The sequence below is a fragment of the Lissotriton helveticus genome, chromosome 12 (assembly GCF_964261635.1).
Source record: "Lissotriton helveticus chromosome 12, aLisHel1.1, whole genome shotgun sequence".
Taxonomy (NCBI): Eukaryota; Metazoa; Chordata; class Amphibia; order Caudata; family Salamandridae; genus Lissotriton; species Lissotriton helveticus.
Window position 1 is genome coordinate 754,591,810 of NC_136073.1, and position 19,207 is coordinate 754,611,016.

Consider the following 19,207-nt stretch of genomic DNA (forward strand, 5'->3'; position numbering starts at 1 on the left):
CCATACATCCAGGCAAGCTTCATGCCCGGGTTCTGCAAACACGGGGCAAGCTTTTCCCACACAGGCATCGCCTATTTAAGATTTGTTGCTATAAATTTGGAACTGGGAGCCACTGAAAGGGCGGTGTGAGTGAAGCTTGCCTTGGGTTCACCGTAACCAGCCAGGATCATTGCCCTCAATTGGTGGTTACTAACTAGGATCTACCATTTCTAAATAAAATGGTTAAAAAACAATAAATAAGGCCCACGAAAATGCCAATATCTGTGGACAACCTATATGTACTAAGGAAATTGGCAGCCTGCAGTGAGTTCAGTTGTAGGGCTGGCCTAAGGCTAACACTACGGCCAACCCCGGATGAAGGCCACGCGCAGTGGGTGTGAGTTACACGTGCAATGGCAAAATCCCACTTTGCATGCCCAAAGTGGTGAGCAGCAATGGCTAGGCCATCCACCACAAGTTAAGCTCAAGGCGTGGCAAAACCAGGAGTTAGCCAGCTGCAGTCAGTTGGGTGCAGGAGTGGGCCTATGTCCAAGACTTGCATCCACCAACTACTGTGGCCCACCATCTTTGCACAGCAGGGGTTAGATACGAAGGGTTAGATTTACAAGCCCCTTGCGCCACTTTTGCGTCACTTTTAACATGGGAAAAGTGACGCAAAAGTGGCACAAGGGGCTTGTAAATCTGCCCCGAGGTATGTAGTTTAAAAAAAAATGAAATACATTGACAAAAATTACAGTTAAAAACAGAGGTTTGACTCTCAAACAGGCAAAAGCCTGGAAAATAAAGAGTTGTCAAGAGAGCAGCATAGCCGATATGCGGCTTATGGTGTGTCCATTGGTAACCATAACTGCAGATTTTCTGTGATTTTGTGCATTTGAACATTAATTAACAGCAATCACTTACATGGTGGTCTGCTGAACTCAGCACATAGTTTAGTTTGCAAAATACCACACTGGTTGCAAAACAACTGGTCACAAATTGCAACTAGCATTTTACAACCACTATTTCGTACATATGGCCCACAGTGCCAATGTTATAACCAAATGAGCAGGTTTTTGCCTTCCCCTTTTTTACTCTGCCTGTTCCTTAATGAATCTTCGCTAAATTAAAACTACTGAAAGAAACGTGCTTAATCTCTGCTAAAACTCATGCAGATCCACCAAATGGTGCAAAGGATATTAGTAGATCAAAAATATTTTTGGAGATTCCCCCTTTAACTTTGAAGCTCCTCCCAATCGGATATTCACAAAATATAATATACCTGCACTGAGCATCACTTGCCAACTTGCTTGCCACATATGACAGAGATGGATTAAACAGCCCCAAAGTTATAAGCAAAAGGAAAATTGTATTCACCCCCCACCTTTCAATTTGCCCCACCTTTATGAATTTGCAGAAAACTTGACATACAAATATAAAAATTAAGCCTTCCTAGCGTCTGCCAAATTTTGTGCAGATTCAGTACGCAGGACCAATCAATTAGCACATGAACACTTTTTTGCCCCCCTACCTTTCCAATTGGACCCCCCTTCATGAATACGCACAAATCCAGAAATGCCAACAGTATTCTGAACATACTTCGGCCCTAATTACGATTATGGTCGGACGAGTGTCCGACCGGCATCTTTGTGGTAAAGGGACTGTCCGACAGGTAGTTGGCAGACCCGACCCCCTAATTAGGGTGCGACCACCCTAGAGGCGGCCGGAAACATGCCTTTTGGCATTCAGGCTTATGCCGAGGCCCGAAACAGGGCCGCAGCACAAGCCCCAATACCAAAAGGCGTGTTTTTAAACATCCCTTCACCCAGTGGCAGGCACCATGGGGCATGAATCTTTGTGGAGGCACCTGTGGTGCCCCCCTGGCCTCATAGTGGAGGCCGCGGAGGGACGGGGGCCCCTGCTAGAGACTGCTCCCATTGTAGAGATTGAATTCGGACCACAGGACCGACGGCCTCCTTGAGCCAATCGGAACCGCAGTGGTCAGTCCCTCACACATGCAGTCGGACCGACCGCATTGTAATGCGTTGGTCTGACTGATGCTTCAGATGTCGATGGTACCAACACCTAGGTGCAGTCGGTGTCAGTCCCACCAACATCATAATGAGCCCCTAAGTGTCTGTCAAATTTCCCCCATATATTTGTTAAACAGTGTAGTGTCAAAGTTATAAGTAAATTAACCAATGGCTTTTCTACTGACAAGCTCTACAAACAATGTAACCCTTTAAATCCTAACCAATACATTTTTTTAATGAAAAGTGAATTTCTGAAAACTCCTAAACACATTTACACCAAATCAAAACCTTGCCTTTCTGAGTGAAGTTTAACTTCCATGCCAAGACTGGTGTAAAGACGTTCAGCATTTTTTGCGCAACCTGCAAAATTCCTAATGCGGGCTAGTATTCACCTACCACCCACTCTAACTTTTTTCCCAAAACCTGGCTGATTGAGTCAGTATTTCCGCAAGTTTCTTATAAATCAGTTGTTCATTAGGTAAAAAGTTCTAATCAAATAAAAAAAATCAGTTTTCAATGGAAAATGTGGCTGAATAATAAAGGCTAAATGTACAATGTTGTTCTGCAGAGCTTCTTTGTGGCAAGAGGTGCCCGCAGAGGTATTTTGGTGTAAACAGAGTTAACCCGAAGCTCAATACAAGTTTTATAACTTAAATGAGATGCATAATATGTATTTGTCTCACTTTTAATGTATTTTTAAAGAAATGTGTAGATTTTAGGGTTGTTTTCTAGTGAGTGCAGCATTGTGTAGGTGCATAAACATTACTGTACTCTGGAAAGTAGAAACGATAGTGTTAATCATATGGGAATCTTATGATCCCGTGCATGACAAAATAATTGCTGGTGAAAATGTTTTGAATACAATATGCATAATTTTCTTTTTATGATATCAAGACGTTTTCTTTATAACAGTGTTACTTATTGTTTCAAAGTATGCTTAGATGTCAAAATAACTAAGTAAAAGAGCCGCAGTTAAAGGGGTATAATTTCCTATAATTGTAAAGTATGTTGCAAAATTAACTTCTTCATGCAGAGATATTTGCCTTTCCTTTGCCACATAATTTAATTAGCCTAGCCACATAACTGGTACTTCATCCACTCCTGCACTGGACTGGCATCACCTGAACCCACTTTGTCCAGTGTAAAAACAAGAATTGTCAGAGGCAATGGGGCTTACTCGGCAGGCGGATGCAATGGTTATATTTAAATAAATGTCCTTAAAAATACACTGCAAAAAAAGGAAACAAATTACTGTCCATATAGGATGACGAAAGGTTTGCATTAAAATTTCTGAATTTAATGCAATATTAGGCATTGCATATAATTGTAATGGACCATTAGGACTACATTCTAGCAGACTGGTGTATTTAATACAGATATAGAATCTTTCTTTAGTTCTAATGCACATCACAGGAAAATATGATTTTAATTGGTGCAAAGAAAAGATACTCTGGGCTTTGAATTACTATATACTGAGGAGATAGCTTAAAAACACAGAGATGACCAAAACTATTTTTATTAAATGAAAAAGAATAGAAAGAAAAAAGGTCTGGCACTAAAATGAATTTCTTGTGGTTAGGTTGGAGAGTATATATATATATATATATATATATATATATATATATATATATATATATATATATATATATATATATCTGGTTAACGCTTTGTAAAAAATGCAAAATTCAGAGGAGTATCAACACCATCTCAATTTCCGGTGTCGCCGCGTAGGAGGAAAATGCATTTTAGGTGTACGTTTTTTGACAAATTTAAAAAAACATAGAAATTCACTGAAAAAACAAAGGTTACGGGGACGTTATAGTTAGACTGGAATTTCACTCCTATAAAACCAGAAAAATTCAGCAGTTATAGATAGCTGTGGTAACTATAGCTCACGCCCCCACAGTGCACTGCTTATGACCTCGCATATTATATCACTCATGACATGGTTAGTGACATCACTCATGACATCTCAGATGACATCACTGATGACATCATGCACAGAATCTCTGATGTACTCACTCACCCCCATATAACATTTCATACACCCACTCAAACTTCCACCCTTCAGTTCTCAAAACCATTGACCCACCCATACCAGTACTTACACATCGCCTCACTAATTTATAGGTCTATACACACAGTCACCCATACAACCACTCCAAATCCAACTCACTCATTAATACAGCCCCTGATATATCCACTCATACATCCATACAGCTACTCACACACTGTCAGTGACACATAGAGCTACTCACACACCTACTCACTCACCCATACAGTCAATCACACAGTCACTCGCCCACCCATGCAGTTACACACACCCACTTACTTACTCTTTCATATACTAACACATACTCACTCACCTGTACAGTTACTGACACAAGCACACACTCGCCCATACAGCCACTCTCACATTCACTCACTAACCCATATTCACTCATATACTCCAGTGCTCACCTACCTATACTGCCTTTCACATATGCAGTTACTCACCCATATACCACTGACACATCCATTCATTCATCAACACAGCCATACACACACTCAGTCACCCAATACAGCCTCTCATAGATGCACTCACTATCTATGTGGAAAGGTAACAGAAGGTCCAAGGGTTTCAAGGCTTTGGACAACACTTAAATAAGTACGATTAGTTGGTGGATGGAGACACACTCGAAGCTCTGGACCTCTTGGGCTTCAAGTTAGAAAGACAGGTTTGAGAAATTGTAAGTGTGGTTGAAGAGGAATGAGAAAGAATGTTTTTAATATAATGTGGTTTAAGAGCAATTAAGGTTCTTTTTTGGGGTCAATTGCTCTTAAACCACATTATATTAAAAACATTCTTTCTCATTCCTCTTCAACAGCCTTGAGAAAGCCCCGGCGCAAATCGCCAAGAGGGGGCGAAACACGTGTCGGCTGTCTTTGCTGTGTGAATCAAAATAAAGAAACTTATTCTGCAAACAGAAATGTCTCTGTCCTCCATACTACGAGCTGGAAAAAACGGATATTAATCCTGGCTAACTGAATTATTTCTATGTGGAGACCACACTTACAATTTCTCAAACCTGTCGCACTCACTATCTATGCAGGCAGTCGCACACTCCCTCTCCCACCCACACAGACACTCCTGCACCCATACAGGTACTCAGATAACCAATGAATCGCCCATACAGTCACTCACGTACCCACTCACACACCCATACAGCCACTTAGACACCAACTCACAGACTGATAGTCACACAACCAGTCACTCACCCATACATTCACTGAGACACCTAATCATTCAATTATACAGTTAGTTATGCACCCAGTGATTCACCAATACACCTTGGTAAATATATTGAACTCTAAAAAAAATGTACAACACTCACAGTCACTGGATGATGCAATCAGTGATGTCATTTGAGATGTCATCAGTGATGTCACTGACCTTGTAATGAGTGATGTAATATGTGAGGTCATAAGCAGTGAATTGTGGGGGCGCGGGTTAGAGTTAGCTTAGCTAAAAAGAACAGCTGAATTTCTCTGGTTTTGTACGAGTGAAATGTCAGCCTAACTATAACATCTCTGTAACCTTTGATTTTTAGGCAACATGCAGCACAAGAGAGAGAGTGACAAACGGACTGACCCATAGCTCCATGCTTTATTGTGTGTTGGGTGAAGCAAAACTTAAATGATCATTGATCACATGAATGGATGGATGTATTTTTATTACACGGTTTGGCAAGATATCAGCAGATGTCTCCAGGACAAAACTAAAAATCACTTAAGACGAGAGGCAACGTTTTCTATGTTATGATCATCAACAATATCTCACGTGTTTCTCCTCAACTCTATGACCAGTGCTAACGGCACGAGCCTCCTTGGCTGTAAATAAACGTGTTAAATACTTGTTACTGTATACATTTGTAATGCACAGACAAGCAAGTCACTGGAAACATGCGATTCTGCGGGCGCTGCTTTTTTCACATAGTTAGGGATTTGGTGCATTTGCCACAGACATAATCTGTACATTTAAAAAAAAATTATGTTTCTAGCTCAAACTGATCAAAAGTTACTAAAACACAGCAACTTGTTCACGTGCAGTGAAAGGCCCTTAGCAAACATAAAACGGTCACCCTTCAGTTGCTTATTTCTCTATTTGGCTGTTCAACTGGTACTACGATCATCCTTTCCTAAACAATGTGTAAAAATTACAAAATAATGAAGTTATGCTATAAAAAATGTGCTGCATTATGTCGCATTATTGATCTTTTCTTGCAACCTAATTTAGCCAACCCTGCCCCTTAATTCCAGTGGCCCTGCCTGCAAGACGTCTGGTCGCCTGCGTTACTTAGTCAAAGCTGTAACACAAACCCAGTGTGTCTGATTTCGCCTGAGAGGGGCGGGTGTCCGGGCCCAGTATAGTTCTTGTTTGCCTGTTCTTAAGTTTAGTCTATAACCTACGTTAACCTCTTGGCAGTATTTCTTGTCGAAGGGCTTTTATAGCCTCATAAATTCAAATTGCAGCTCTCATTATTTTATGGCCTCCATACAAAAGAATCTTTAAGTCGAGACTGCTGTGGGAGCTTTGCAACCCGCCTCCCCTCCTCTCGTTTCCAGAATATATATTGCGTGTTGAAACCCCCCCTTATTTTTGGAGAGAGGCCCTGCGCCCTTTCGCATTCTTCGGTCTGCTTGCTGTTTTCTAAGAATCCAGCGAGAATCACCCAATGCAGCTATAGTTTCCTACACAGCGCTCGTATTAGAATACCGTCAATTGTTGGTAGAGTTTGCCACCTAGTGGCACCATTTACAGTTGCATGATGTTGAAGGTGAACTACTTTTGTTTTGCCTTTTGAGAAGTGCCTTGCGCAGGAGCTGGATTGGAAGGTGGATGCACTTGACCCTGAAGGTCATGCTGCTGCCTAGCCCCTGCATACATGCTGCACTGTGCGAAAGGGAGAGCGCAGGTATGTTCCATTTTTACCAATATATCGTACACTCCTAAACCATGCCTGCTCTGGCACACAATCTGCTGCCTAGTGCCAACACAGGCACATTTGGGCCACGGTTCATGAGTGCCTGCATTGCAGGCAGGATTGTTTTTGTGCAGGAAGGGACAGCTTCATACACAAAACAACACTCCGAGGCTTTTTCCTCTTTCTAAGTGTGCTGCATTCAGTAACACACTTAGAGTAAATGGGGACAAATTAAGATATTTGTCCTTGTTGCGCCTCCCCTGAGAAGGTGTAGCATTTTGACACATTCCCAGTGATCCAGCGCTCCTAATGAAAAACTGTCTCAATAACGCTACCTATCACCTCAATACTCACCATAAATCATAAAACACATATGAAGGCCCATACTACCACTGAGACAATTTTTGAGCGACTGAATTAAGTGGCCTGATTATTAAAACCTATTCACAATTTATCTACATTCTATATACATCTGCAGTTTAACTATTTTAACCATGGTTTAAACATAAATCAATGTTTAATCAAGCCACTAAGGCGATTGAATCAACTGATGGTAACTAGATCATGAATAAACAAGACCAGCTTGTCATTTCAATTCTATTTATTAACTTTATTATCATAAAGAAAAAGCATTTACATTTAAGAATCTTAATTTCATAAGCAGTCAAGAAAGCAGCATTTTAGTGAGGAAATGAATTATTATTATTTTTTTTGTTTAAGAGATTTTTATTTAATTTTCAATTACAAAGAAATACAAGGAAAAAGTAACGAAATCATCTATATGGTACATTATGAAAATATGGAAAAAGGGAACAAAAGAAAAATGTAATATGAACATAATATTGAAGAGAGAAAGAAAAAGGAGAGAGAGGGGGGAAAGGAAAAAGAGAGGGAGGGAAAAGGGAGAAAGAGAAGAAAAAAGATAAGATAAGTTTAAAGAGGTATAGGAATAGAATACAAAAGAAAGAAGGAAAAAAAGAGAATGAAGAGTTAACATATGGCAGAAGGAGAAGATAAAAAGGATGAAAAGGGTAGCCAGAAATGAATTAATAAACTGAGATTTTTAAAGCAAGTTCAGAAAACATGAATTAAAGCAGAATAACAGTTTCCATTCCCTAAATCTATTTCCCTGTCTGATTCTCTCTGCACCTAGAAAGGAAAAATCATTTCAAGTCTGCTGTCCTTACGTGAGCCAAAAGTCCGACAGCACCTCACGTCAATCAGGAATCGGAAAGAAGAGAGTTTTTTCTCCGCTCCAAGTGTCAGGTTTTATACCTTTCTTTCTAGCTAAACTAACTACATTATACATCTTTTCATGAAAATCCAGGCTTCTCATTGGCTATGCAATGTCAGTCCACGATAAAATACTAAATCACGTCAGTCACTTGACCAAGCTCAGGCTTTTTCATAAGCCCTGTTGTCTCACAATAGCACGTCTTCCGACTTCCTCGGAAAAGAAACATTTTCTCCGAGCTTCAAGTTTTAATTTCCTAGCCTTGGCAGACATAACGAGTTCCTGTCCTTGAGCCTTTCTCCGAGTGCACGTTTTAATTCAGCTGAAGAACTGCTTTTTCAATTTACGTGATGCTTTTGCAGTAAAAGTCTTCACAGCTACGCATGTGCAAGGATTCACTCTGGTCAAGCTTTCATTCAGCAAGTCTGTCAGCCATACTTTTTGCATCGCATCTAGGCCCCACTTCGGAAACTATTATTAAACAAACACAAGACATCAATTAATTAAAGAATTGAGACCCATTCTGTTACTCACCCCCTTTACTAATTAATCCTGTTAATTATGTTACCTAGCTGAAGCACGAATAAGCAGCATTATATCTACCTTTCCTTCAGGAACTGCAGGAACTCTTTTATGCAATTCGTCACAGAAAAAACATAACACAAGCACACAAAATAAGCACATGCCATTAGTTAAACAGCCGCATTTAATACTGACAAAGACAATAGACAAGGTTAGTTTATTATTTCTTCTTTTGCGTTTGCGACATGAAAGCACATTAGTTAACCCGCGTGTAGTGATGCAAAAACTTTTAAACTAAGTTGATTAGTATTTCACCACAAGCATATTAGTTCAATTATTTGTTACGAGAGGCTACCTTCACAAGACTGAACAAAATTGTGTTCGAGACCTTGCTCCATCACCAGGCTTACGAGTCTTGGTAAAATCCATCGGAGTTGCGTGGGAATATTCACGCTGCACCCATGGAACGCCTTCCGGTGGCAGAGTAACGCAAGGCAGTGACTTGTGGTGCCTTGCGGTTCTCCAGATCTAAAAATTAACATACAGCGGGCTTGTGCTGCTTGGTAGATCGGACTTTAGTATTGCATTGTCCTTGCAATACCCTGTGTAACGCATGAGCAACGCTATACTATGATAGATTTTGCCATATATTTATTTATCCGTGCTTTTGTTCTCTTGCATTTGCTTGTATTTCATGCAAACAGTTTCCAAAATGCATTACGCAGTTATTGTGGGTCCTTCTCGAAATTTGTTTTAATATCCGTTATGAAGATTCACGAGGCACTGTACCATTGAACAAATTAAATAGTTATGTTTCAAATGCAAAAGAACGACACTCAATTCTGGAGGTTTGAGTTGCTCATGTGCAGGTTTTAAGTAGAGTCGAATTAGACGATGTTTGCCACTTCACTTATTTTGAGAGCTCACAGTCCTAAAACCAATAGTGTGGGACCAATTATCATCAGCAATTGAAAGTGACATCAGATGGAGAGACATCACAGAAAGTGTTGTGCCAATGCTAGCCCCCATTTAAAACTGAAACATCCTGATTTCACCATCAAACCTGAGCGAGTCTTTGGTGTAACTGTTATAAACTATGTGCCACATGATTTCAAACTAGATTGTTTATATTCATAACTAAAAAGCATGCCTATACATCCACGTATTGTCTGGAAGTGCAAAGCAGTGAATGTTGTAGACCACAGGGAGTCTACAGTTACAGGATCATCTATGCACTTATAATCCATTTGTAGAATGAAATATTGGTCAAAAGACATGCCTGCTGTGTGATTAAATATACATCAATGAATGCAGGTATTACTTGGGATTAGAAGCTATGCAATATTAAAGTTGGCATTTTTATTTAGAACTCATCAAGTAGGTATAGGGATCGCGTCTGATGTAAAGGGGAATTATTTGTGGGACATGAAAACATGCCTTGATGCAGGAGGTTGGTGCCCAATGCCTTTGTTTTAGTCTCATTCTGAAGTGCCTCCTGGCTGCATGCAAGGTTTTCAAAAACAACAAACAAATAATGCTGAAATGTTACAATGACTAACAGGGTTGTGGCTTCAGAGGGGTGTTTGGGGTATTACAACCCCTTAATAAATTTATTTTTTCATAAATAGTACAGGAGCTTTCAGTCGGGTATGGTGGAGTCTGTCAGATTTCACATGGGGCTTTTAAATACTCACTCAGACAAAAACACATGCACTCTTGTATTTTGAAGGTTGTAAAACATGGGTATTTTACAAAACACTGTGTTTTAGGTACCCCTCACAATTTGCACTCCTTTCCATTGGCCCTCAAGCCACTCTCATGTGCTGCTCCTCATATAATAGTTAACATGATATATCAGCGTGATTGTTGAAAAACCTGAAGTTCACCATCCCCTCCCCCCCCAGTCTTACTGTCCAAGCTAAGCTCCTGATGACAAATTAGAATTACTGCTTTGATTCCAGCTATGGCACACCATAGATGCGGGGAGGGAGCTGTGTGCTTGACCTATGCACTTCAGTGGACGTCACCTACATCCTAGCCATCAATTTCCAAGAATGAGCCTAGATTTGGAGCTAGACCTCTGCTGTATCTTGGATCCGGTTTACAAGTCACTCTTGTGAGCGGTCTTGTGCATCTCAGACCACCATTCATCATGTGTGGCACACAAAGGCGTTTCAAATATCAATGACTTTTAAATGACTTAAAGTGACACCGTTCAGAAACAGGCATATGGTATAAACTGGACACATTTTAATATAGCCTTAGCGCCCGAGGTAGCAGGCTCTACCGTCCATTAATGGCCCGCTCCAGCGTTAAAGGCCCGAGGCATAGGCGAGGGCCTTTAACAAGGGAGCACTCCTTTAATGCCCCGTAGAGCCCACTAAAGAGGGCTCTATGGCCATTAGAACATTCTGCCCCCTAGAGGGGATTTAAATCCCCCCAGGCTGCGAGAGGCCTTTGTTCACAGCAACAGATGTGAAATGAAAAAAAACATTGGAATGTTGCTCTGCGGGCTTCTACCATCCAGTAGAAGCCCGGAGCACTCCATTGTATTCAATGGAGCGCTCAACATTCTAATGTTCTAATACAGCTTTAATGGAGTATTCTATTGTGTTAATATTTTGCTTCGAATGCTTTTTTATTTTTTACAGTGTTTTCTAACCAGCTTCAACCCACAAAAGCACCTCACGTTATGACCTCATTAGTGGGGAGGGTGAATAGCAGAGAGTTCGCTTGCAGTAAAAGACTGTAAAGATAATTCTTTCTGACTCAATGTTGCCGATCAAGGGAAAGCTGTATGCAATGTCTTACAGCAGTGGTTCTTAACCTGTGGTCTGAGGACCTCTAGGGGTTCACAACTGTTTTACAAAGTTAAATAACAAGCATTTGCAATGCAATAGGTCTCGCATTTATGCAAGTCTGAGCTATTGACATTGCAAATAACAAAGCCTTTTATTTCTGTTTTCGGTTACTAAAACATAAATAAAAGGCATTGTCATTTACAATGCCAATAGCTTAAACTCGTGTAAATGCGAGACCTATTGCATTGCAAATGCTTGTTATAGATGAAATATGATGCATTAATAAAGTGAATTGTGTCTACGAAATGAAATGAGGGAGACCAACTCTTGCTGGGTCTGTCACGACAGCTCACGCTACCAAGAGCACCCGTGTCCCGAACGGATTTACGTGGATTCTTCACCTTTTGACAGCTAAGGAGCCATGCGGTTCCCAAGGGTGACGTCGAGGGACTTATAGGTCACAGCGTTGTCAGTTAATACTTGTTCCTTCTTCAAAATAGTACAATGGCTGAACCAAAGAAGACGTTAAGGAGCTACACCTTAGGTATAAATTAGTGTAGATCTAATACAAAAAATATCCACCATATTAGAGGCAGTCTAAGTTAGTGAAACAAATATTACTTTCATGAACTCTAATTTCAACCGGAGCACTTTATTCACCTCACACTTAGAGAAAAATTCCTTCTTGAAGCTACAATTGTGGATTAACGGATGCCAATGCAAAATATTGTAATTACTAGAGATTCTTTTCGGTCTGTAAGCAGATGGTAATTGCATTACCATCCCGTGTATGCCAAGCCGTAAACTTATTCAGCTGGATTTTATTAGTCAGTTTTCTAGTTAATATCTAAATGATTATCACGTTACAATTAGCTTATTTTACCATCTTCTTACAACGTGACCAAGTGAACATTTTTCCAGTGAAACAAAACGGCTGAGCATTTGTCTTGCAAGCTCAAGGCATGGCCATATAGCTTGTTGAAAGCACAAGCTAGATAAAGGCGTGGAAACATGCTGACATCCAATGGACAGCTATTCCATTTGCTCACAGAAAGCCCTCTGAGCTCCAAGTTATTAAAAGTGCACGATCATTTCCGCCAAGCCTGTGTTTAAACAGGTGGTCTATCTAGGTCCTACAGCATTACATGCTCTGGTAAAATATGTTTAATGGATGGCATCTAATGGTTCAAAAATGAAGTTATTACAGTTCCATGTTTTATACTACAGAGCAGACGTGCGTGAAAGGTGCAGCACATAGACCGATATGATGTGCAGGATCCCGTTCAGACCAGATAATAGGAACCAGAGTGTGATGGAGAGAGGCAAGTGACCATATCATTGGGACTGGGTTTGCCGATAGACTGCAGTATTACTTTTTAACTTTTACCATATCCCAGTTACATATTACACAGCTAACAATGTGATGCACACAGCGATCGAGATTTTCCCAGTGCTGAACTACTCTTTTGGTTAAAAAAATAGAATTCAAACAAAGTTTCTTGGTTGTAGGGTCAGCCGTTTAAGTTACTCGTGTACGGGAACCCCAACATTTCGACACTGCTGTATTATGCTCTGACTGTGTACATTTAGCACAAAATAAATACAGAAAACGTACTATGAAAGATACAGATTTGAGATGCGTGGAGAAAAGCAGAACCAAGTGTACCGCGTTTATCGTAAAGTGGAGTGTTCATGCTGAGTCAACACTTCAAACAAGACGTGCCTGTGCATTCCTGAAACCGAAACCTGTGATGGGGCGGGACTTCCGTCTTCTGAAGCCAACGCCCACGGAGTGCCTGGTCAGAGAAGCAGTGGAGACGCGTGGCTCCCATGCCCAAGGAAGATCCCCACGGAGGCTGAAGAAGTCCGGAGTGGCGCCGATGAGGTGAGTGGGGCTTAGTTGTAGGGGTAGGGGGTGTGTGTGTGTGTGTGTGTGTGTGTGTGTGTGTGTGTGTGTGTGTGTGTGTGTGTGTGTGTGTGTGTGTGTGTGTGTGTGTGTGTGTGTGTGTGTGTGTGTGTGTGTGTGTGTGTGTGTGTGTGTGTGTGTGTGTGTGTGTGTGTGTGTGTGTGTGTGTGTGTGTGTGTGTGTGTGTGTGTGTGTGTGTGTGTGTGTGTGTGTGTGTGTGTGTGTGTGTGTGTGTGTGTGTGTGTGTGTGTGTGTGTGTGTGTGTGTGTGTGTGTGTGTGTGTGTGTGTGTGTCTCTGTGTGTGTGTGTGTGTGTGTGTGTGTGTGTGTGTGTGTGTGTCTCTGTGTGTGTGTGTCTCTGTGTGTGTGTCTCTGTGTGTGTGTCTGCTTACGTGGAGCTAAAATGGATACAGGAGATGGTGAACACGCGCGCGACCTGATCCGATTACGGCAGGCGGCGCGTGCACATCTCTTGTCTCCCTTAGCTCCTTGTAAGCAGAACCGCCGACAACAGGCCTCGCAGCGACTTCGCTTCGCGATCGTCGCAGGTGCGAGACCTAATAAAACTAATACATTAAAATGAACTATATTCAAGTAAAGAAGCAACTTTGAAAATGTGAAAAAAATTTCTATATTTGATTTACATTTAAAAGAAATCAATTTTTTAGCATTTGTTTGGTATATGCTTGCTTAGACCGGTGGTCCTCGGAGGGATCCACAGAAGTCACAAGGTTAAAGACCACCGCCTTACAGTGTTTGTAATGCGAGTAGCCACAGCTCTGGGACACAAGGTGACAAGATGAAACACGCTCTACTGTGGAGGCGCAGTCCATGTGCTTCCACCTCGCCACGTGCCCTGTATCTTGGTATCTTTAATGCCCACTCAGGCTGTTGGGATTGATGGCTCATCCTCACACCAACAGATTGCAGCCTCTAATTCAAGAAGTACTAGATTGGTGGTTTTGCAGGTTAAGAGTCGTTGAAATTCATCAGGTTAAAGTTACCCCGCTTTGAGATAGGATGTTCAAGATGATGGCATCTATATTAAGTCAAGCTGGTCATTTCAATATAGACACGCTTGTGTCAAGTTTGTCTTGTAAGTACCAGCATGTTTGAGTCAATCATGCTGATGAGCTCAAATACCCTGCTGATCAATTAATTCTTCTGGGGTAAGTCATAAACTACTTCTTTAAATTAACTACAAATTGGCCGATAACAGTGATATTTATCTTGATGGAGCGTAGGACCCTTAACTAAGAACTTTACATGTACTTTTCAAGTTTGGGGTACTCTTACCCTGGTGCTCCATTTTCAGTCCCATTAATGCGACCTCTACTTCTAGGCATATGCATTCACAAACAAATGCATGGGCTTGCATTGATTTTCAATTCAATTCAAAATAAGTCTTTATTGCGATTGTTCATCATAAAAGACAGGACAGTCAATTAATTACAAATGGATACACCATATATACACCTAATATAATAAAGCTGTCTTTACAATATTTTGTCGATACATTTTAAAATAAATAAATACCTATAATTACAGTTTAAAACCAATTCATAAAAATGGATTAAATATTTCCAACGCACAAGACTTTGAACACATCATGATCCCATAAAATTTCCAATTCCAATTCCACGCAGTGGATACACTAACCCAGTAATCTGTTTACATAGCTAAAACATCCCCCCTTTTTTCTCCCGTAGTACCCATGCCCAACTCAGGAACTTAGCTACACCTATTACTGCGATATCATTAAAACCAGATTTCAGTATCCTCTTGGCTACCATCGCAGAGCCGGTTCCCAAGGTGCGACACACTGGTTTCAGCCACAAGCTTCTAGGCTGTTGGTAAGCCGGGCAAACATATAAAAGATGGTCAATATCTTCTGTATGATCAGGGCAGAATCGGCACTTATCACTAGTTCCTGGGTACCATTTACATGTTAGTCTACAGAGCGGTAATGTCCCAACTCTGAACTGGTGATAAAGCTTGCGATCTAGGTGTTTCGTAATTAGGTCCCAATGGTTTTCCAAACAAGGTTAATCTTTTAGCTCAAAGAAATCCTTAGACAAAGTAGGCCTAGTAAGGGTAGAGAACCTCCTGATTTTTATTAAATCCCAGTATGCTGCTCTAAAAGATTCTTTTGAGGGAAATTTCACCGTCTCTGGGCTATCCCAGAGGTCCCTCCTCCCCATATCAGTAAGTAGAGTTTTAATGCTGAGCAACTATGGGATCCTTTGTGAGAGATCCAGTCCCCTTACTTCAGACAATGCCCTGGCATAAAGGTGGAGCTCTGGAGTAATCCAGAGCCTCCTACAAAAAGCCAGCATTGATTTTTATTTATATGTCAATTATACTATTAGTAGACCTGCCAGCCTTAGGGTGGCCTGTCCCAAATGTTTTGCCTGCTTACCTCCTTTTTTTCTGTATCTTTTTGTTGCCCTTATGACTCTGGGCACTTTACCAATGCTAGCCAGCTCTAGAGTGAATGTGCTTCTCCTCTAAACATGGTGACATTAATGTATGCTCAAAAGGCATATTTAGTTTACTTATAGGTCCCTTGTAAAGTGGTATCCCATATACCCAGGGGCTGAAAACTAAATGCTACTAGTGGGCTCACCACCCACACAAGTAGCCTTTCAATATTTACTGACACTCCTTTGTTTTGCGGTGTAGTGTCCTTTGGCACCAAATCCTTCTGTTTTTTTATACACCATGGTGGTTGTCCCGATTGAGTTGTACCAGAATGATTTTATGTCCTAAAATTGACTTTGTCATAGGGGCTTTGTCACGTGTGTTGAACAGAAAGTTTTGACTGGGGTGTGTGATAGTTCGGTTTTGTTTTTTGTGATTTGCACCAGTGAAAATGCACCTGCTGCACTTATGATAGATATGCCCCAGACCAGTGCTTCACTAGTGGTGGTGGATGCAGGGGATTGGAAATAGACTAATGTTCCATTAAGAGACTTTGAGCCAGAGAAAAAGAGAAAAGTAGAAAATGGAGAAAGAAAAAGAAAAAGAAAGTTCGGAAAATAATGACAAAATGGAGAAAGCCGGGATGAAAAAAAACTTCCAACTGGTTGTGGGATTAAAAATAAAAATTATCAATTAACTAAATATAGTTACATAATTATTTTTCTTAAATAAGACTAAGTTAATGTGCTATTTTATTTTATTTTTATTTTTTTAATAAGGTTTTCCAATTTTCCCTATACTTTCCCATCTGGGGACCTGCAACCCTGTTCCCGAGGTCTCTGCCTACATGCGTAAAGTTACCAGTAATAACTTTGCTACTGTTGTATGAGCTGCACACCTTGAATTCAGGGGGTATAGGCATGTAAGTCAACCCTTTGGGGCTCCATGGTGATTGCAAGTTCTAAGAAATGGCTCTCCTTTTTTGGCAACAGGGACTTATTTTTCATAATCGGCCTTTGAGTCAGAGAAAAACAGAAAAGCAGAAAATAGAGAGAAGAACAAGGAAGAGAAAGATCGGAAAATAGTGACAAATTGGGATGAAAAGAACTTGCAAGTGTGAGAAAAGAGAGGGGAAGTGTGGTGCCACTGAAGAAAGGGGCGTGAGATGGAAACAAAACTAGGCAACCTTCAGCGGCGGCTCCTCCTCAAAGGCGGAGGAGCATCACCTCACTGTTTTTGAGTAGTGAAAAATAAAGTGGTAATAACAAAGGAATATAATGTTATCATTCCCTCATTCTCCCTTACTTCTTGCAGCAGAGTCGAAGGCGGGGCCGTCCATTTGGACACCTTGACACAGCCGCAGGAAGGAGGAGGAGGAGTGGTGACACTTCAAGTGCGCTTGACAGTTATGGCCAGCCGCGAAAGGCCGGCCAAATACTCATGTGTACTTTGATCTCCAACCGAGCTGTGCTTTACAGCCAGGTGGTGAACAAGAAGAGGGCCATAGACCCTTAGTGAGCACCTAACTATGGCGCTCACACCAATCACAGCGCTACTCTCGTGCTGAGTAATATCAGAATGAGAGCAGCGTCTGGATTGGAGTAGGGGACCCTGTGCCATGCCGGGAGTTGTGGAGCAGAGGCCAGAAGAGCATTGACACTGCAGAATGTAGGTAAGCATTTTTTAAATGTATTTTTCCCTCGCAGTGCCCCCCCCCCCGTGTTGCCTCCCCCCCTCTCCCCCGCCGTCCCATCATTTTAAATGCCACTGGCTGCCTTGTGTTGAGCAATCTTGTCATTACGCAACAGTAACAGAGGGCTCTTATGGAAAACGTTGGATCCATAAACATATTTTTTTATTGATTTATTTTTAGTAAATCAGGCTCCCATACAAAGCTATCAAATGTTTGGAATGTTTGTTTGGCTACACGTCTGACATTTTCACATAGCTTGCCTGCGATCGAGTTTTATACCGGAAAAATAGTTGCGACTGAAAAAGTTCAGACAAGACTCCACTCCACCTATCAGCTCCAACGACCCTCAGGAGTGACCAGGGGAGACTTTCAGCGCACTGGAGAAATCAAAGCGGCATGTGGCGCTAAACAATCACCCAAAGAAAATGTATCTTCCGCATCCCTTGTATATAGGTGAGACGTGGCGCAGTGGTGTACAAACCTAAAAAAAATAAGATTACCAACAAATCGTGAAAGAAACAACCTAAACAGCTTAGAAAAAGGAGAGCTTAGATAGTCAGTTGACTACATTGCATCAGTGCATCATATTACTCTGAGATACATCAGTGAGGTCTTTTGTATTTAATATTGGTGAATGCACAGAGCAAGGGTAAAGTGCCTTTTATACTTTGCCATTTCTCAATAATAGTGTGCCTAATTTCCATTTTTTGTGATATACATATATATATATTTTGAACAAATATATATAATTTACCAACATTCCCATTTACTCATTTTTCTATACTTTTCACCCATGAGAGACTAATTCAGGCAGAAAATGTGTTGTGGGAACTCTGCAACTGATGTCTGCCATGAAGACAGGGGTGTAACTTTAGTCTCTGCAGCACCTTGGGTGCAGGTGGGCCACCATCCCTCCAGGGATCCCCAGACTTTCATGGGGCCCCATTCAGCCCAAGGTCAATGAATATCTGTGACATATGGAAGACTCAGGGGGCCCTCATCATATTATGCAGTAGGGTACCAATACATTTGAGTTAGGCCACTGCATGAAGTGAACTAATTTTTTGTTGTACTCAAACCAGTCTCAGCAGCATCTGGAGTGACCTTTGTACACGAGGTATGCTCTTGCTTAAAATGTTCACTCAGGCAGCTAGTATACTAGATTTGGTGTCATTTTCATAAAAAGTATGCCTATTTTATGGGAAAAAGGTCCCCCCCCCCCAACATCAGAGATCTGCTTTTGGGTAAGAGAGTTTAGATACACACACAACTAAATTAAAATAAGCATTGACCAAGGCAAAAGGTCTGTCGTTCACTGGAAGCCATTTGGATTTGTCAATGCTTATTTTGTGATGGTTATTTCAAAACTTTACTCTTCTGGAATCCTCAATATCAACATTAAAAAAAACAGAGACTAACTGCAAAAAAAGAATGTATTGGTCTCAAAACCAAACATTGACACAGTATGTCCCTGGCACTGACGGTGACTACCTTGTGTGTGGATGAGCTCCTTATAAAAGGTCAGAATGTTGTCACTGACAGTGAAGTTAGCCAATGGCTGAAGAGGGCTGCCTCGTTCTTTAAGCTATAATGGGAAGCACAAAAATGTAACTGGCAATTACAGACCAGTGACTGAAGAGAACTGGTTGAAAACC